Consider the following 21495-nt stretch of genomic DNA (forward strand, 5'->3'; position numbering starts at 1 on the left):
GTGGACAGGAGATCGCCGCAAATCTGGCGCGAAACAGCTGTTTTCTCAGTCTAGTGTTTGTATTTGTACGCACAGAGCATTAAAATGGCTGATACTCGTCAGTGTTCTCGATAGTTTGTAAGTGAATTCATTGAAATATACAGAAACCACCCATGTTTGTGGAAGATTAAAAGTAAAGAATATAGTGACCGAGACAAAAAGACAGCAGCATACAATGCTCTAATTGAAAAATTGCGGGCAGTTGACGCCTCGGCAAGCAGAGAAACGGTAATAAAAAAATAATTTCGTTGCGAATTGGCGAAATTATTTGCGGATGGATGTCGAAACTTATAATTATCTCTTAAAGCTTGTAACCCCTCATATTATGAGAAAAAATAATTGTATGAGAAGGGTAATTTCTCCTCATGAACGGCTGGCGGTAACATTAAGATTCCTAGCAACAGGAAGAAGCTACAAGGATTTGGAATTTTCATCTGCAATATCGAAACAAGCATTGAGTGAAATAATACCCAACAGATGAGAAGCTATTTACGCTTTCCTGAAGGATGAGTTCATGAAGGCAAGTCAAGTAAATTAAGTCTGTCAGCGAATTGTTTACCGAAAAGAGTTATCCAAAGTTCAGAAATCTAGAAGATCTGGTGTAGGAGTAGATCAAGTATACCAGCCAACGTTATGGTATTTTGATCTGCTTGTCTTTCTTAGTGATCAAGAAACGCCAAGACCAAGCAGGAATACAATTGAAGATGAAATTGGAGTGTCAATGTGCGAGGAAATGGAACACGAGGTAATGTAAAACAAAACTGGTTCGCCCTGCAACTCTCGCAGTAAATTTACGTGAGAAAACTGCTTTCGCTTTAGCAGCCACTGTCTACACCATTTTGACCGCTTTTTCTGTTTCCTGCGGTTCGTCTGAATGTTTTTTGCAACACAAGTTGCGAACACAGACCACAACAGATCTTCCTCCATTTCTATATTTCAAAATAACTGAATTAAATTTTGACGTTTACGGGGAGCGTAGTCGCTTGCCACTGATATTTCATTTCTACACCGACAGATGGCGGGAGAGTAGTAGATTGGGGTTTGTGTCGTGTGAACACACCACATTTGCAGCGATCTTTTGCATGTACAGATATCTGCGCCGATGTCTGCGCAGACAGATCGTTGCGTGTGGACCGGGCTTAACATGAGAACTATACATGCCGACGAGAATAAACTTTGTTTCGTGTTGCTGTGGCATTCTCTTCCACAAAATACCCTTAAAACACACACACACAGAAATAAACGAACGTGCATGCTTACTCTTGGCCAGCCTTCTGCCTCCCACTCACAAATATGTGCGTATTAGTGCATTTGCATTGTTTTGCCACGATCATCCACTGCTGCCGCGGGGCCCTCTTGTCCGAGTACAAAAACAAGCAGTCTGTTTCAGGCAGCTGAGGAGTATTGCTTCTAGGTGTAACGTAAAGTGATCGCTGGCGCGCAAAGAGAACAATCGCCGATCACACTCAAGCCGCGTCATAGAGCACCTCTGGTCGCTCGAAGCACGGTAACACGCCGCAGATGCGGCACGCCTTGGTCACCCGCGGTTGACGCAAGCGGCACGGCCTGTGCACATCGCAAGAATTTCTTTCCGCAGCGTGCTCCAGGTCCAGATAAGCTGCAGAAATAATCTAAGGGTAGCGGAGGCGCCACGCAGCCGACGCCTGACGCGCCCGCCGTATTCCGCGTGGCGAGAGCGGGCGCGGTCCGCATGCGCAAGCCAACTGCGCGTGGTCGCGCCGCCTTCTGATTGGCTAGCGGCCGGTAGTCTGACATCGGACCATCTCCGCGGACATAAAACGACCAGCCCGCCGCCCTCGGCAGTCCTAACAGTGACTGTGTCTGGTGCGGTGGCTGCACAGGGGAAGACTTGCCGTCGCTTAACTACACAAGAAAGGAGCTTCCTCGAATTAACCAAGACAAACAGCGTTCGCGATTAACTAAGGTGAGTCGACAGCGAAAGCCGGTAGGGCTTAATTCTCAGCGTGTGCTATCGGCCAGTTACCTGACGATGAAAATTGCGGTGGCCTTTTATTGATCATGCTTCCAAGCTTTAATAGTACCGGTTAGAAGGCATTAAGAAAAGTTATGCTCATACAAAGCCCACGCGTGTTTTGATTAGGTTTATGTTTATTTTTTGCCTACTTATATACTCGGAAATATCACCGCAATATGCGTATCTGAGATTTTTTTCACTATGGCATATATATTACAGTTTCTACTTATTCTTTTCATGCATGTAGTTTGAGAAGATGCTTATGACTCTCTTTGCAGTCTGTTATTACTCCAATATTTCCTTCGCCGTTTCCGCCTGAGTAATATGAAGGGAATAGATAGTATTCGTATACCCCATTCGAGAACACCGTAGTGAAGTTTTGCGATATGATTTACGTCTTTCGTAAACTGCCTGCCACTTCAGAAACTGGTGTTTTTTCAGTACTTTCCCGCGAGTCAGACAAACCTGTCACCATTCGTGTTGCTCTTTTGTGTTCTCGAACTGTGCAGTTAATCTAATACGAGACGCTTTCTATACACTTGAGCAGAATTTCGGTACAGGCTATACACATATAATGTATGGAATTTCACTATAAACTTGCAGTTTGTCAGCAACCTATCAATGAATCGAAGCCTATGTGATAAGGTCTGCAATTGCTTCCAACCAGCTTCACTATACAGGTATTTAAAGTTCCTTGGTAAATAAGGGCACATGCTGTTTAAACTGAAGTACACAACAAAGCGTCCACATCAGCACCGAGCAATGTTTCGGCTTTTCATATATAATAAAAAGTGCATCGTATTCTCAGATCTCCTTATTATACAATAAAACTTACGGAACAATTCCAAATTACAGAAATAATATCCTGCCAACATTAGTGATTTTCAAGTTGTGTAGCGGGTTCATTTCAGCGTAACTGTTGATGTCTCTTCTCTAGGCTCAGTGAGCTTAGATTGTATAACAATTTACGTGAAATCTACGAATAGTGATTGCGATATCCAATTTATACATGCGGTAGTGAAATGGTTGGGCTGAGTGATGTGCAGCCAGAGACTCAACTGACTGCCTTGGCTGTCTTTTTACCAATTTAACCAGTCTCTCATGTCGCAAATAATATGCCCTAAGTCTCTTGACTCCTTTAGGACTAACGCTTCTGAGTCACTGCAAAAACAGCTGGAGAACCAGGGCCATCTGTTTTGCGTCTTGCTTCTCCGAAGACATATGTAGAATTTACCATCGCCTAAAGTTTCAGCATGCGGCGGTTTCTCGGCATCTCGTCTCCACGAATTATCGAATCAGCAGAACGCCAACGCGCTTGCGGCAGATAAATGGCGCGAGTTAGCCTAGTTACATCGGACCATTGTCTCAAGCAACACACATTGTCAGTAACTGATCGTTCACTTAAGCCCGTACTCCCTCTGTTGGAGAAAAAGCGGCCAGTTTGTTAGAGGACCGACCCACAGTGTGTGCGGCGTCCCGCTGTCAACGGCTGCCCCGGTGTCGTTCTGTCAGGTTCAGATAGAGTGAGTCACTGTGCCCTCAGTGGTGCCATGCAGACCGCAGAAGCAGCAGGTGAGAGGGAGTAGGGCGCGGGGGGGGGGGGGGGGGGGGGGAATTGTGCCGCGTTGCCGGCTCGATTTCGCCAACAGCGGTAGGCCTGGCGCTGCTTCCGCCGCTGTGTTGCGAACCTTCCGGAGCAGGATGGAAACTCTGCAGCTCAGACTTCCAAATCAACGCCAGGGGCGCACTGGCTTCGCGGAAAAGTGCTGCAGACTGTCTTCTGCACCAGTTCATTAATCTCCAGCTGTTGATAAATATTTTGCTTTTCAACGCCTGTCAACATCTGTTATGTAGAATTATAACAGTACTATGGTTAGGTCTCGGGTTGCCTACCTAACGGTTTCGGTTTGATTTTTCAATATTGCACGTAATTATTGATCGAATTTAAAAACTTAAACTTGCCATTAAGAGGTACAATGTTATGTTTAAAGTGTAACACGATCCTACACGTATAACAGTTAGAAACGGTTTTTCTCGAGCCAACATAATTGGCGGCGCGCAAATACAAGGACTTTATTCATCCAGTATTTGGGAATAAGTGCACTTAGCAGCTTCTCACAAACTTTACACATAATTTCAAACATTCAAGAAACTTTTTCTCGCTGATGCCCCCCCCCCCCCCATACAAACACAAGATGATGAAATGAAAAAAGTTCATGACATTTTAGTATATCACTTTCTCACAACTTTGCAGACGATATCTACATACAGTAGCACTCAAAAGTATTTGCAGAAAGCATTAGTTGCGTTTACATAAAGATAAGTGTGTAACAGAAAAACTACCAGTGTATAATTGAAAAGTATGTAATTATAATCGATGTAGTAAACTACATTTACTTTAAAGAAAGTTATCGTAGACCAAAACAAATAACAGTTCTCCTGGCTGGCAAGTATTTTGTAAGTGTAAGTTTCTGAGTATGTAAAAATAATTCAAAACTGTTCTGGAATCTGAAGGACAAATGAGTATTTCTTTGCATACCCATGGGCTATTACACTGCACATAATTATATTTGCAGTTGAATCCACAAGCTTTCGTAAAAGGTCAAGTGGGAGTTCTTTCCATTCTTCCAGTAACGCAACAGCAAGCTGATCTTGTTTGACTAGCTTCTACGACGAACACGTCGATCCAGTGCGTCCCATTGGAGTTCAGTTCAATTTTAGATCCAGGTTCTGGCCTGGCCACTCAAAAAGTCTACTCTTTTTTTATCTGAAAAGAATTTTTCTTAAATGGTCAGAAATGTGCTTTGAGTCACCGTCATGTTGAAATATCCAATTATGTTGCATATTCTTTCTCTTATATGGAACCATATTTTCTAAAAAGTCACTGTACAGGAAACGACCCGTTTTGCCTTCTGTATGAATTAGAGACCAACCCCGTGTCTAGAAAAACATCCTCATACTATGACGCTGCCCTCAACGTGGTTAATGGTCAGTACCTAGTACTTTTTGTTCTCTCTTTGGTTTTTTGATCGACTTGTACACTCCACACCATCACAAGAAAATACATTAAATTTACTCTCATCACTCGATAAAACTTTTGACCAATCTGTAGCATTTCCAGTTTGATGTTTTTTTTACAACTGTATTCTAGTCTTCCTATTTTTGAATTTATGGGTGATTTACATGATGGACGTATCCAAATCATCTGCTACTAGGCGATGAGTCATGTAAGCTCAGTCCATGGTGCTGCTTACAAATCATTCTGTCATTCTTTGTTGGTTTTCGAGGACGACCTGGCCTTGGCTTATTGACTAATATTCCTTCCTTTTTGCCGTCGGTTTGACACACTTATTAGTTCTTGTAATATGCCGTAGTCCTTAGCAACGCTAGACTGACACTTTCCCTTCTTCAAAGCCTGCAAAACAGCTTGTCTCACGTCAACGGAGTATTCATTGTGTTTTGGCATCCTTCTAGTTGTCTATACAAATAAACAAACATTTCTTGAATGCCTAAGCAACAAATACTTTATATCGCTGAATGTACCAGCAAAATTATAGCAGTGTAAAACATATACGTCAGAAGATATAACGTCATAAACATTGAGATGCGCGAAAATAATCAGACCTTCAAGCCGTTTTCTTCATATGAGTTCGATTCTTTAAAGGATCGGACGTTTACATGTAGTTATCAAAACGACAGATGCTTATAACAATTGTGTGTCCTATTATAAAAATTGAGATATCACTGTTTTAATCTTCAGTCCGAAGACTGGTTTGATGCACCTCTCCACGCTAGTTTACTGGTGCAAGTCTCCTCATATTTTCGGAACTACTGCATAAGTGTTTAAAACTTTAGTCAAGTTGTGCCATTTTTTTTTTCTTTGCCATTCGAACCAGTACAAGACTGCCTACTAAACAAATACTTTCAAAAGGAGAATTCTTAAAACTTAAATGTATGCTGTAATGTCATAATATCGATCTTTTTCAGGAGATCTTTTCTTCCTATTCACATTCTACATGTTACATGCTCTTTACTTCCGCCGTCGTCATTGTTTTACTGCAAAAATAGCAAACTCTTCTTCCTATATCTTGTGCACCAATTCTTCGTTCAATTCCATCATTTTCGAATGACTTAATTCGACTAAACTTAATTACTATTCCTGTAACATGGCCGTACAGTCTCAATAAATTTTGTAAAGGGCGTCATTTTCCGTTTATATCTGCTTAAGCCATAAGTAGAAAACAACAGTTTTTTTTAAATAACCCGTTAGTCTTGTTAACATAGTTTTATTTTTGTTTATGTTCATCTTGTGAGCATCTTTTCAAGACACCATCCTTTCTGTTGAACTGGTCTTACAAGTCCTTTGCCGTCTCAGACTGATATATCATTAGGAGAAAGTAACAATTTTAGGTCTGAGATCTACCGGTTTTTGTAAAAAGAAATCTTTTCTGAACCCCGACCCACACATATTGCGGCACTTCGGCTCTATCAGCAGCAGGATATCTTTCCGTTTCGTGCTATTATTTCCGATTTTAGATCTTCTACGCGTTCAATGAGTTTTGACCTGTACATTATCATCCTGTGTAAACAGTTCCAAGCCCTTTGATGAAGAGGAGGATGTACAAAATTAGTAGACGCTTTCGTTTTATTAACGAAAAAGTTACCAGTTTTTCCCGTCATGTTAGTTTCAGGATCATTCATTGACTCCTGCGGTGGTACTTAGCCCTGACCGCATTTCATCTCCTTAATTTTCACCTAACAAACTTATGAGCAACAGAAAACGAAAGCGCCAGCAGCTGACATTTCTGGACAATAAAGCTGCCGGGACGAGATGGTCTGCGTAATTCACCGACTCCAAAGAAAGTCCCTTTTAATGCAGTACGTTTGCGTATTGCCTAGTATAACCACTTCATACATACAGTCATCTAATTCGTCTTCCATGTGTGGTTCGTAATCACAAATTTGGAACATGTCGAAGAATACATACAGTTCCTCCGGTAGACAATGGATTCGCATTCGGGAGGACCAACGGTTGAACGCTCATCCTGCTATACGGATGGTAGTCGCTTACTTTAAAACGGGCGCTTCCGATTTCCTGTCCCGTCCTTGTCCAATCTGCGTCTATATCGACGAGATGGTAAACCTTAATCTTCCTTCCTTCCTTCTTCGTATTTCCTTGACGTCATTTGTGAGATTCCATACACATCATTCGATAACATTTGACAGCACTAAGTGTGCCTGAGCATAACGCACGAATCCGAAGCTCTACCTTCGGCCGCCAACGTCTTATCATCTGTCCTATTCGAAAGACAGTTTCAGCCTGCAAAAAGGTGACATATCAATGAATACTCCACTGATGAGTGGATGCTTTAAACTCGTCCTTTATTTTATTGACTTTCAGATGACGATTCCTGTTTATGACGTGGGTAAGAGGAGAGCTAAAAGACGTGTTTATTAATATGTAGGAATTTTAGTCTCTTGAACACAGCATGGATGATATTAAAGGTTAAGTAATTAATAATAAACTGTCCTCCCATTATGTCTTTCTTTATGTCAAGTGAGTGTCAAGGTTAAACTGCGTTCTCTAGGCCAACAATTCTATTTCTAAACCGTTAAGTTTTTCACCTGACATTACTCAGCGCTCTCCTATGCAGCAGTACATTATCACCAGTATTTTTCGTAAACTGAAAATTTACCGAAAATACTTATGTTCAATAGGCGTCATTCAATTATGCTCACGACAAATATCAGTAAATTAAGAAGGGTAAAAAACAGAGGAAATTTACTTGTGAACACCAAAAGATGGTCTCTGAGAATGCATTTTTAATTCTGGAACGCGTAGGACATAAAAAAAAAAAAAAAAATAAGACCTGACTAGACATAGTTAATTGTTTATTAACTACTTTAAACTTAACAATATTCCTTTATCAAATGGTATTTCTACTGCTGTTGTGACAATTGTAAAATGAATATAGAATAAGTAGTAATTAACATTATCTGAAATCTCGGAGCAAGATAATTACATGCAGGCTACGAGCTGTGTCGCGAAACTCATTTAGAATCACTAAATACTTACAAGATAAGCTAAAAACCTAGCATTAAGCCTTTGTCTCGCTGTTTGTGATTTACTTTTCCATACAAATTATTGTAGTTGTACATACCCTATTCCACAGGCAGTATAATAGTTTAACAGATGTTTGCAGGTATTTCTAAAAAAAAACTGTATTCAAATAAAGCGACATCTCTCTACAACTCAACGCCTTAAGAAGACAGTAAGTTGGTAAAACCTTCTTACTTTTTCACTTGGACAGGTGTGTAAGGTTAAGTTGAAGACACCTTGCCACGGTAAGTTTTCGCATGAGTTGACACTTTCGGACACACATTCAACAACTATTTGAAGCTTAAAATTACGTGAAAAAGAAACTGGTTTGTTGGTTTTCACATAAAATGTAAAGAATGAATAGTAACTGTTACGTAAAAACTGTAGCATCCCCATTTCCTTCGTTTTATCCGTTGGCAGCCCAAGTGATGTCGTAGACGCGGCCGTGAAGTTGCATCTTATCTAATCTCGGGTGTGATTCATTTGGCGACGAAATACGCCCGGGTCTACCTGGAAGTAAACTAACGCCACTGTGACGTAAGCCACGACGCGTGTTCCGCCAGTTAACGCGCTAATCGCACTGCTTCCGCTTCGCACGTGAAGAGCGGTGCGGTGGCAACATTCATCACGATGTCTGTTTCTCGACAGCCCTCTTCTTTTGCAGGTCACTTTGATTCGTTGCAACTGACGCGAAAAAATTCCTGCACTAACATAGAGCAGTTAACAATTCAGGGACACCAGAATAAAATTTTCTCTCTGCAGGAAGTGTGCGCGTATATGGAACTTCTTGGCGGATTGAAACTGTGTGCCGGCACGAGACTCGAACTCGAGACCTTTGCCTTTCGCAGACAAGTGCTCTACCGACTTAGCTATCCAAGCACGTGCTTTGGTAACTAAGTCCGTAGAACACTTGCCCACGAAAGGCAAAGGTCCCGAGTTCCAGTCTCTGTCCGGCACACAGTTTTAATCCGCCAGGAAATTTCAATTCATGGACTGATTTGAACACCGCGGTACTTATGGCCATCTCAGAGTTGGCATGTCGTTTCTGCATCGGACTTGTGAACCAGGTGACTGCTGCATTTGTATGAAAACCTGCACAGCGGTGTGGTTCGTCGTTTTTCACGTTCGCGGTGTTCTCCCAGGAATATAAAGTATTAGGTGTCACTGAATATCATAGAACCCACCCGGAGCTTGGTCGCCGGACCTCTGAATGACGCTGAGCTGTAAAACGTACTATTAACGCCGGCCGGTGTGACCGAGTGGTTCTAGGCGCTTCATCCGGAATCGCGCGACCGCTACGGTCTCAGGTTCGAATCCTGCCTCGGGTATGGATGTGTGTGGTTTCCTTAGGTTAGTTCGGTTTAAGTAGTTGTAAGTTCTAGGGGACTAATGACCACAGATGTTAAGTCTCATAGTGCTCAGAGCCATTTGAAGCAATAATTAGAGCTGAGACAAATACTTTACGTTGTTTTTCAATTTTTAGGGACTTAAAATCCAGCTGTGAATCGCAGTGCTTAAACTTATGTGGATAAGGAGGTACGAAGGAATGAAGTGACCATAACACTATCGAAGAAACCGCGCTGGACGCACCCCAGAAGTAGCTCTGAGAAAATCACAGATGTCGTAAGTCAGAACGGCTGAAGTAGAATCTCAACCCGATTCCATCCAAATAAGTCATTTTTTTCGTTATCAAGAAAAAAAGATAATGCTATTGTTAGAGTGCTTATTAATTTATGTTCTCTAAATTTCTGAGACTAATTTTACGATGTTTGTGGTCGTATACCATAAACCGGAAAAGAAATAATAATAATACCTCAGGTAGTTCGATAAAATCCCGTGTGAGCATTCTGCGTTGATGTGAGTGCCTCAAATATGTACTATTGTGTTTCTATAGGATGAGAGCACTTTCGTAGCAGCGGGCGACTCAGGTATTGTTCGTCAGACACTTACTATATTAAAGCTGCCCAGCAACTGTATACTACGAATACATTAGATTTCTGAAACGCGGTCAATATGTCGCTTGCAGATGTTTTAGGATACACTTCTTTCTTCCCATTCAGCATATTACCGGCTGCAGATGACGGTGACAGCGGAGTACCTAATGAGGGGGAGATTAGGGGCTGTTTCTCAAAGTGCCGTGACGAAGTGTATGACGCCGTACGCTAAGTGACACAGGGATACTTCCTCCATTCTCCCGTAGCAGTGACGACAGCCGGTGAACTCGTTAGGAACGTGCTATCCGACAGCAGCTAGTGCGCCCTCGCACCTCTACGCTTTCCGTGCCAGTTTCGCGTCTGTCCGGCCGCGGAAAGAGCACCGACGAGACAACGCTGCTCGCAAAAACCACGTACAATGCCGCCTTTCACAATTTGGGTCTTCGTTTTCACCCAGTCCATAAGATTTATTAGCGGTCGTCTCTGAAACGTCTCTTCACAAGGGAAATAGTTTTATTAGTTTCCTTCAAAAGTTCTCAAGTAATTGTGTAAATAGGTCTCCTAACTTACTCCAGAAAAACATCACTTGGCACTTATGTATAACATTTTTCTATTCCTTTAGCTTTTATATTTATATTTTTGTAATCTTCTCTTCGAATCATTTTTTTATTTTTTTAGTATTGGTCAAAAACAGTCTTGGTTGCAATTTTATTTTTTTAAATTTTTCAACTACGCGTTTCGCCTTATTTAAGCATCTTCAGGTTTGATCTTAATTTGATATTTCTTAGAACGATCCTTTAGATAGTGTAGCCAAAGGGCATCGTCAATACATTAGGCCAACATCGCCTTCGTTAAACTCAGTAAAAACTTACGGAATTTAACGAAGGCGATGTTGGCCTGTCTGGAGCCGCAAGACCGCTACGGTCGCAGGTTCGAATCCTGCCTCGGGCATGGATGTTTGTGATGTCCTTAGGTTAGTTAGGTTTAACTAGTTCTAAGTTCTAGGGGACTAATGACCTCAGCAGTTGAGTCCCATAGTGCTCAGAGCCATTTGAACCATTTTTTTGATGTTGGCCTGATGTATTGACGATGCCCTTTGGCTACACTGTCTAAAGGACCAAGACTGTTTTTGACCAATACTGTTAAGCACTGGTTTGCTGTATGCCACATATAGATTGGAAGAATTTATTTTTTTAGGCAGGCAACAGCCTCTATATACTTGGAGAAATGCGTGATGCAGACTGTGCTGTCTTACAATTGTTCACTACCGGTTTCGATCAAGGACCATCTTCACAGTGGAAAAATGTCTATTGTTCACCCACCGACGTCATATAAGTATCACTTCACTGCGCCGTCACAATGCATACACATATTCGGCAATGAAACTTTGAAATTCGTCATTAATAATCCATCAGAGTTTGAGAAGAACCGAGGTGTGCATACCTACAACACTAGAGGGGATAAACGACCTTCTTATTACCCATTGTTATAGCTGTCAGTGACTCAGACGAGATTTCAATATGCAGCAACAAAAAGTTTTGATCAATTGCTCAGTAACGTAAAATGGTTCAAATGGCTCTGAGCACTATGGGACTTAACATCTGAGGTCATCAGTCCCATAGAACTTAGAACTACTTAAACATAACTAACCTAAGGACATCACACACATCCATGCCCGAGGCAGGATTCGAACCTGCGACCGTAGCGGTCGCGCGGTTCCAGACTGTAGCGCCTAGAATCGCTCGGCCACTCCGGCCGGCAGTAACGTAAAGATGTGTTACGGGTAGCGAAGCAAATAATCTAATATGATATCATTTCTCCTGGACAGCTCCTTCTACTATATAGACGAATTCCTATTGAAAAACTGGCAGTGTGGTTGCATGAATAGAATTAAAAATGTGATAATGCTAACACTGATCATCTGTACATATCCTGTAAAATAACTCGTTCCACACGATTTCTATAAAAGAATCGTTCATATGATCAATGGAACATGTAACTAACACGTAATTTCGCCTCTGCTAGTAAGCGAACTTGACACGCTGTCCGGGAGTCGTGCCAGTAGTTTCGAGTTGTGTGTGTACTGAGGCGGCGAGGTGCCCGTAGTGCCGGAATGCGAGCGCTGTAAGGAGGGCAAACGTCATGCGACGCTGGCTGACGTGGGCCGCGGTCTGCGTGCCATCGGCAAGCCACGCCGCGGCGGCGCTGCCAGAGCTGGTCGGGCCCGCAGTTTTCCCGACCTCGCGCCCCCGCTGCTCGGTTGTGCGAGGCGCCGCTCGCCTCGAGCAGGTGTCTCTCTCTCAGCCACTGCCCTTCGCTGCATAATTAGGGCTGTCTAGTGAGCGCAACTTTCCGAGCACACAGCGATGGGCAGGAAATATCGACATATCAAAATATCGAACGTTTCCTTTGAAGTATCGATACTTGTCTAAGATGTATGATTTTCTACATATAGATTAATCGATATAAAATATTGAGTACCGAAAGTGATATTTTTTACTCTCGGTCTTTTCTTGACTCATAGCATCGGAAGATTTCTTGCCCATTCCACTACTACCGATCTTTACAACCTAACAGTAAAGGCGGCCTTATAATGGGCTTAATTTAATTTCATATTCAGCACTACAAATGCGTACCAATATATAACATGAATGTATCTGTACGGCATATTCATGAAAGTTTTACTTCCGTGTGTCATTTCTACTATAGCAAATGATAGCTACGAATTGCAAAACGAACACGTTGGTGACAGCAAGGTATGAGAATGGTGGACATTACCATTATCTGTTCCCATCTATGATGCAGATTGTACGTTCTCCTTACCCCTTGAGAGTCTGGATCAAGAAAAGATAGACGCACAGTAAAAGTAACGTAGATTCTGAACAAAAGTCACACCCATTACTGCACAGTTATTTAATGAAAAATAGAATCTTGTTGTGCGACGTGTTTACTGTGAATACAATATTTAATACGCAGAACACACATCACTCCAGAGACTTCTCACGTGTAGAGGTGGGATAAAAACATCAATATTTCGTAATATTGATATTTTTGTCTCGATAATATCGAAATCTTTTATAAATATAGATACAAATGTATCGATACTTTTAAAAAATTGCCCATACCTTGAGCACATTACTCTTAAACTTTGCTGTCCAGTAAACCACGCACAGTGAAATTAGCTCTCAGAAAAGAGCGAGGGACGGTTCTCTAAAAATGGTTCAAATGGTTCTGAGCACTATGGGACTTAACATCTGAGGTCATCAGTCCCATAGACCTAGAACTACTTAAACATAACTAACCTAAGGACATCACACACATCCATGCCCGAGGCAGGATTCCAACCTGCGAACGTAGCGGTCGCTCGGCTCCAGACTGTAGCGCCTAGAACCGCACGGCCACTCCGGCCGGCTTCACTTCATAACAACTATTGATGAATAAGACTGGAGATGCTCGAACAAGAACTGTAATGCCAAATTTTTTTACAATTGGAAGTGATCGTAATTTATTTTATTTTCTGCCGGACGAAATCACATACGTGTTAGTTAGTACCAGGTCTTCAGAAACTGCTACGGAAAACACAAAACCAAAGTACAAACACGGAATTAAAAAATAGTATGTCTTCTACTTGAAAAAGCATATTTACAATAAATATACCATAAAAATGGCCTATAGCCGTGGATCACCATATGGCGATGTACGCAAGATGCGTTGTCACACTAATTAAAAGATCAGGAGTATGTGCGTATACTGCTGAGATAAGCTATACATAGGTTCTCTTTCCATGCCTATCGCTATTGGTGGGTCTGGTGATTTAGAAACAAGAAAACAAATGTACTTTACATTTCGAATTTTGCATATCGTTGTAAGTATTGCCGTGTGGAAGATGTACGAGCGTTATAAACCTGTATATTCAGTAAACAAAAAAAAAAAAATAAAAAATAAAAAAATAAGTAAAATTCCGCTTTGTGGCGCAGACGGACCGATCGGGACCGACTGACCGCCGTGTCATCCTCTGCAGCCGTTATTCGGATGCGGTGTGAAGGGCCATGGGATGATCACACCGCTCTCCCGACCACTGTCCGCTATCCTGACCCTGGAGCCCCTACTTCTCAATCGGAATCACGAGGCTGAGTGCGCTTCCTTCCACTTCTCCCACTAAGGAAAAATCCCCGGGAAGACCGGGAATTGAACCACGTTCCTCCATGCAGCAGCTACACATGACCACCGAGATACGGAGACAGACATATTAATTAAAATATTCAGACACACTACGCGTCAGAAAATTACGGCTAGAGTTTGTTATTGTTGTGATCTTCACTCCAAAGACTGGTTTGATGCAACCCTGTATGCTACTCCATCCTGTGCAAGCCTCTTCATCTCCGAATAACTATTGCAACCTACATCCTTTTCAATCTGCTTGCTGTATTTGTCTTTTGGCCTCCCTCTAAAATTTTTACACCCCTCACTTCCCTCTAATAAATCGCAGATCCCTTGATGTCCGAGAAAGTCTCCTATCAATCGATCCCTTCTTAAAGTCAGGTTGTGACACACATTACTTCCCTAGTTCTATTCGGTACCCCCTCTACAATTACGTGATCTACCCGTCTAGTCTGCAGCATTCTTCTGTAGCACCACATTTCAAAAGCTTAAATTCTCTTCTTGTTTCAGCTGTTTATCGTCCATGTTTCACTTCCATACATGGCTAAACTCCAGATAAATACGTCCAGAAATGACTTCCTAACACTTAAATCTATATTCTGTGTTAACAAATTTAGCTTCTTCAGAAACGCATTTCTTGCCATTGCCAATCTACGTTTTATATCCTGTCTACTTCGGCATTTATCAAATTCATCTTCTACTTTGAGTGTCTCGTTTCCTAATCTAATTCCCTCACCATCAACTGCTGTAGTTTGACTTCATTCCGTTATCCTCGTTTTCCTTTTGTTGGTGTTCATCTTATATCCTCCTTTCTAGACACTTGTGAATTCGTTCAACTGCTCTTCAAACAGAATTATATCATCATCGGCATACCTCAGAGTTTTTATTTCTTCTCCAAAGGGCAGAGTATGCATCATAAAGGAATGATTTCAAGATACAACAACTAGAACCAGTGCAATATGCGTATGTAAGACGGCACTTGGCGTAGAACGCTACGTCGACCGTTCGGAGCGCTCTCCTTCCGGCTGCAGGATGTTTACGCTGCTGGCCAGGCCATTTGCACTGCGGTATCGACGCGGCTCGTACAGGCCGCACAGCACCTGACTGCGGCCACACGGAGCGTTTCCGGTGCACGTAGGACTTGACTTACTGAGTTTGTACTTCACAGGAACATTGGGTGCAAATTTCACTGGGCACAATTTTCATATATTCTTCTATTTCCCTGCACGTTAACATACGAATAAATCTGGTCAAAAAATTACATTTCTTCTAGAATAGGGAGCGACACACATCAATAAATTGCGGGGTGATATCCGTAAGCAGCAGCTGGACAAACCAAACATTCTAGGCTTTTAAGGTGAATAACAAATTCAAATGGCTCTGAGCACTATAGGACTTAACTTCTGAGGTCATCAGTCCCCTAGAACTTAGAACTACTTAAACCTAACTAACCTAAGGACATCACACACATCCATGCCCGAGGCAGGATTCGAACCTGCGACCGTTGCGGTCGCGCGGTTCCAGACTCAAGGGCCTAGAACCGATCGGCCACTCCGGCCGGCGTGAATAACAAGTGCGCCGTTTTTGTACTACTCACTTTTGCTGGTTTCTAACTAGTTTTCGGATTATAAGGCCATCTTCAGGAAGTAACTAACTAGCGGCTACAAGGGATACCAGTTCTTACGTAAACAAACATTATAAGCGAAGATACAGTCGACTTGCAGAGAATGCTGTGCACCAAATTTTGTTTGTTAGCTTGTTTTCTAAGTAATTAGTCCCGAGGGAATGAGTGCCCTGTTACAGCACCTACACCACACACAATTATCCTGGCGCTTGGAGAGTAGAGTAATTCCCAGATTCAAATGGCTCTAAGCACTATGGAACTTAATATCTGAGATCATCAGTCCCCTAGACTTAGAACTAATTAAACCTAACTAACCTAAGGACATCACACACATCCATGCCCGAGACAGGATTCGAACCTGCGACCGTAGCAGTCCCGCGGTTCCGGACTGCAGCGCCTAGACCCGCACGGCCACCGCGGCCGGCCATAGCAACCTCCTAACACGACTATTAACCGCGGGGGTCCTTCAAATCCTTTCACAGCGCTCCAGTACCGTCAACCAACTGTACCACGGACATCAGTTTAACTTGTTTCTCAGATTACCAGAAAATTGTTATTGTACATGAATCTTCGTGAGGACTATGGGTACGCGGAAAAAAATGTATAGTCGGTTTTTCATGGAGAACAGCGCAGTGCTTCGGTGTGTCATTATTCACTACACATCTACACTGTAATTGTGGAGATATCCGCGTGGCTAGATGTGCGCTGGCAGCCACGTGACTTTCCGCTGTGACGTGGCCTCGTCCCTGTTCTATGGCGGCCACACTTCCGCGGCTCGCCTGCTGACCGGAAGGCAGCACGGCACGGCTACTGTTCCAGCTGTGCCATCGCGAATGCCAGCACCGAAATTCTAGCGTTGTTAGAAAGTAATTCGAAATGACTGGCTTGGGATCGTACACTGATGTTATGGGTATTAATCTCTTAACCAAGCCGAAAACATACTAATGTGCGACACATGAGCGCTTGATGGTGATCTGACGTCTTTACTGAGTACCTGGGGTGCGAACCGGACAACACGCAGTCAGGAGCCAAATAATCTGCTTGCTTAGTTACAAGTTTACATTTAGGTGCAAACTCGTCCACTCTTTCTCGCATAGTGCAGTTGACGACGTTGCTCATTTATCCACTTGACGTAAACATTCGGGCAATTATTTCAGTGCGACAGGACTTGCTATATTCTTAAATATGGAATGGCTGTATATGCAGCGGGAATTCCGTCGGCAACCTTTCGTATCAGCGTCGACTGACTTTCAGCTACTAACTCTTCCATTTCATCTCATTTCAGTGCAGTCTTGATATGCTTCAATAAGTTTCAGCTAAGTGCTGTAGATTATGTAAGTGCTTTAAAGCTTGAACAACTGGGCTGTAAAATATATTCAGCTTCCGCATACATACTCCGCAAACCACTGGAAGTTTCCTATCCTGTTCTTTCTCAAATAGAACGTGGCAAAAACTAATGTCTATATACCTCCGTGTGAGCCCCGATTTCTTGCACATCTGCATGGTCTCCGCGCGAAATGTATGTTGCTCGCAGTAGAATCGTTCTACAGCCAGCTTCAGATGCCGAGATTCTCTAAATTTAATCAGCAGTGTTCCTCGAAAAGAATATAGCCCACCCTCCAAGGATTGTGTGAGTCCACGAAGTATCTCCGCAATACTTGCATGCTCATCGAACCTAGCGGTAACAAATGTGGCAGGACGCCTCTGAATTGCTTCGATGTCTTTAATTCGACCTGGTGCGGATCCCTAGCACTCGAACACTACTCAAGAATGGGTCGCACTAGCGTTCTATACGTCGTCTGCTTTATAAATGAGCTACACTTTCCCAAAATTCTCCCAATAAAACTAAGTCGAGCATTCGCCTTCTCTACTACCAGGCTGACGTGCTCATTCCATTTCATATCGCTTCGCAACGTTACACCTGACTTGCAAGCGACACCCTACTAATGCTGTAGCCGATCGTTACAGGATTGTTTTTCCTGCCCATCCGCATTAACTTACGTTTCTCTACATTTAGAGCAAACTGCTCCTATACCGATATTACGTATTCTAGATGAAGATTCTCTTCCTAGTTTGTCGTATAGTTCAGGTGCGAAAACTGCAAATAAATGACGAAGTATAAAAAAATTATTTGTTTCTCACGGCTCAGGATCTACTAGACTAAACTCATTATTACCACTGGTTCAAATGTGTTAAACTAGATGCCTGTGCTATGGACGGCTTGGTACTGAGTGTGCTCGCAAATCAGAACAATGGCACTGCACAAGTTGCGTATACTGTTTAGAGTATTGGAACGTCTTTTGGGGATACGTTTTGATTATTTTGATGTAAGGGTCCCGTGGTCTCTGTCGGATCGTTGGAGTAACTGCATGTCGTTCGATTTCATGCCCCATTTGTCTTTGTGTTGCACTGAAAATATTTGTACTACTGTGCAAATTTCAACAGTGTGCTCCGTATTTCTTGTTTGGAAACAAATTTGAAATGTCGAATCAAAACACTTCATGTCGTCTAAATTTCCAGTTATTTTACTTGAGCAACCAGTTTCAGCGGTTCATTACGCCCCTGACCGACGCGTAGGAAGAACCTCTGGTCCAGTCATTCAGTAATTGGTATCCCTCTTTTGACTGGACCAGAGATGGGATTTTTTCTACACATCTGTCGGGGGGCTAAAAGAGGTAGTAATGTAGCGCTGAAAATGGATTCTCATCGACATCTTATTTTGGAGAGACGAGGTCCAGCAATCATTTGAGTGAAGGTGGACTTAGAGGAAATAAATTTGTTCCATTCACTGACGCTAGTTACTATTGTGGACTTTACTCTTTACCCTCAAACTTCCATTTCGTAGTGTTCGGTTCTTTCTCTGGTTTGGTTTTACGGCAGTGTTGCTTGTGCGTTAACTGTGATACACAGCAGTATGGATAGGTTTACTGGTGAGTAGTCGACCGATATGCAGCTCTTGTATGGAAGAGCGGCACGACGAAGCTTATACTGAGCTGTTCCTGCAGCGGCAGCAACCACGTCACAGTAATTCTTCAACTAACGTTTGCGCATTACTCTGTGTTTTATATTGTGCGTTTTGGTTATTGCATGTTACAGGATTTTCCACAGTTCTAGAGGTATTTTCACAGAAACAAAGGTAACAGAAATACCAAGCCGAATAAATCAGTTACGGTAATAATCTGTGACGAGCCAGTGTCTGCATATCGAAATACTAAGAAAAGAATTTTCAAGCACATCTGAATTCCAATGGTTCAAATGGCTCTGAGCACTATGCGACTTAACTTCTGAGGTCATCAGTCGCCTAGAACTTAGAACTAATTAAACCTAACTAACCTAAGGACATCACACACATCCATGCCCGAGGCAGGATTCGAACCTGCGACCGTAGCGGTCGCCCGGTTCCTCTGAATTCTTGTCGATAGATTTCGGGGTCGACTTGTACAGAAGAGCCCCTGTGTCTTCAGTCGCGATCCCGCGATCATTGGTAAAATGGAAGCACGGCATCAACAACTTATTTATTTATTCAGCCCTAGTATAATCTATTATCTGGGAAGCTAACATAGGACACATTACCCAAATTTTTTTGTAGTACTTATAAACAGGAAAAGAGAGAAAAATGTATGCTAATAGTACATGCTAATACTAAAATTAGTTTTTACCACTACAAAACTACTTTAAAGCCCCTTATCAATTTACCCAATTACTAATACTACGGTTAGTATTACAGATTTTGCTCTGTTTATGTTCATTTAGTAGGGTGCCTCTAAACTGCATACGGTTTTTTCCGCTACTGGATCGGCCCCTATGCTACCGCAGCCAACAAACTTGTCTGTCTGCACTCGAAAACGATTGTGTGAGCTCGCGGTCGTTGGCCGGCCTCTAGCTAGAGAGAGTGCGAGAGCGGCCCAGACCGAGACCTTGGTGCGTGGTTGCGTAAGCCGCCAGATGCGTTATCGTGCGTGGCGAGCCTGAGCACGCGGGACGTGCGGGGCCCGTTTTTCGCTCAGTACGACAGCGCCCACGCTCAACTCACGCGTTCTGTTGGTACTGCTCCTACCTTGTCCGTCTCGGACAAACCATTGCCGTCCGCCACCACTGTGCGAAGCGACGTCAAGTAGGTGGTAGAGGATTCCCTGTAATCAGATGTTTAACGTTTATCTCACTGTGGAACCTGGTTTATGAATTAATACTCTGTGGGCGATTGCTTTTATGAGCTAACCATGGCTGGCAGCTGCGCCACTGTTAGAAATCTGACGACATAAATTAATGAAAGATTTTTTTTCCTTCAAATTATATACATTGCCTCGCCAGTAACATAGATAAACAAACCATGGCCGGTCGGTGTGGCAGAGCGGTTCTAGGCACTTCAGTATGGAACCGCAAGACCGCTACGGTTGCAGTTTCGAATCATGCCTCGGGCATGGCTGTATGTGATGTCCTTAGGTTAGTTAGGTTTAAGTAGTTCTAAGTTGTAGGGGGACTGATGAACTCAGATGTTAAGTCCCATAGTGCTCAGAGCCATTTGAACCATTTGAAACAAACCATATGCGCTAGAGCTGGTAGATGACAGTGTATGAAGCTGTCAAACGCCAAGAAGAGGTGCTCGTCAAGTGCATAGTTTCCACTAATATTGTGTATGGCCCTTGCAGTTTTCGTGGTGATGTAAATATTAATAATGGAGTGGTCTGTGTAGACAATGATCTGAGTGTGGCCCCGGAAGGCTCTCCAAATCCGTTTCGCCCCTGACTCAACTCAAATTACATTCATTTAACATATTACAGTTTAACACGTAAAACGACATTCTCTATTAAAGAAACTTCCTGGCAGATTAAAACTGTGTGCCGGACCGAGATTCGAACTCGGGACCTTTGCCTTGTACCGGCAAGTGCTGTACCAACTGAGCTACCCAAGCACGACTCACGTCCCGTCCTCACAGCTTTACTTCTGCCAGTACCTCGTCTCCTACCTTCCAAACTTTACAGTTTTAGTCTGCCAGGAAGTTTCATATCAGCGCACACTCCGCTGCAGAGTGAAAATCTCATTCTGGACGTTCTCTATTGTACGCCTATTGAAATTAAGTCAATATAGGGAGATTGCCGACGATGCGTATTCGCTCCACGCCACTGTCCCGTAGTGGCTGAAACGTGCCCTTCTTCATGCTGGTATATTACTACTCAAATTTATTTTGATCTCTCCCATTGTTATCTTACTTAAGACATTTGTTTCATGGTGTGGCTCGTTTATGTAGTGATTAAGTGCCAGACTACGGCTCCAAAGACGGGTTCAGTACCACGCCAGTCCTATGATTTTTATCTGTCGCTTGCCACTTGAGAACAGGGGTAACAAAGTGCAAGTCTAATTTGAACAAATGGGGTATCAGTGACGACGAATGTTGTGAATATTGGACGAGGCAGAACTTTGAACATTTGTTTGGCTGCAGTAACCTTACCGACGGCCCGCCCGGTTAGCCGATCGGTCTAACGCACGGCTTTCCGGAGCGGGAAGCAGCGCCTGGTCCCCGGCACGAATCCGCCCGGCGGACTTGTCGAGGTCCGGTGAGCCGGCCAGTCTGTGGATGGTTTTTAGCGGTTTTCCATCTGCCTCGGCGAATGCGGGCAGCTTCCCCTTATTCCGCCTCAGC

At 43.0% G+C, this 21495-nt stretch overlaps 1 protein-coding gene across 2 annotated transcripts in view; it reads left to right on the forward strand.

The window, feature by feature from the left end:
• The first annotated feature begins 1869 nt into the window (after positions 1–1869).
• LOC126252993 (fatty acid synthase) overlaps positions 1870–21495 on the forward strand; it is an 88558-nt gene continuing 68932 nt past the window's right edge. For both annotated transcript variants that reach the window (XM_049954022.1, XM_049954023.1), the window contains exon 1: positions 1870–1984. The gene's annotated coding sequence lies outside the window, so the exon portion shown is untranslated. The remainder of the gene's footprint in view (positions 1985–21495) is intronic.

The sequence above is a fragment of the Schistocerca nitens genome, chromosome 4 (assembly GCF_023898315.1).
Source record: "Schistocerca nitens isolate TAMUIC-IGC-003100 chromosome 4, iqSchNite1.1, whole genome shotgun sequence".
NCBI lineage: Eukaryota > Metazoa > Arthropoda > Insecta > Orthoptera > Acrididae > Schistocerca > Schistocerca nitens.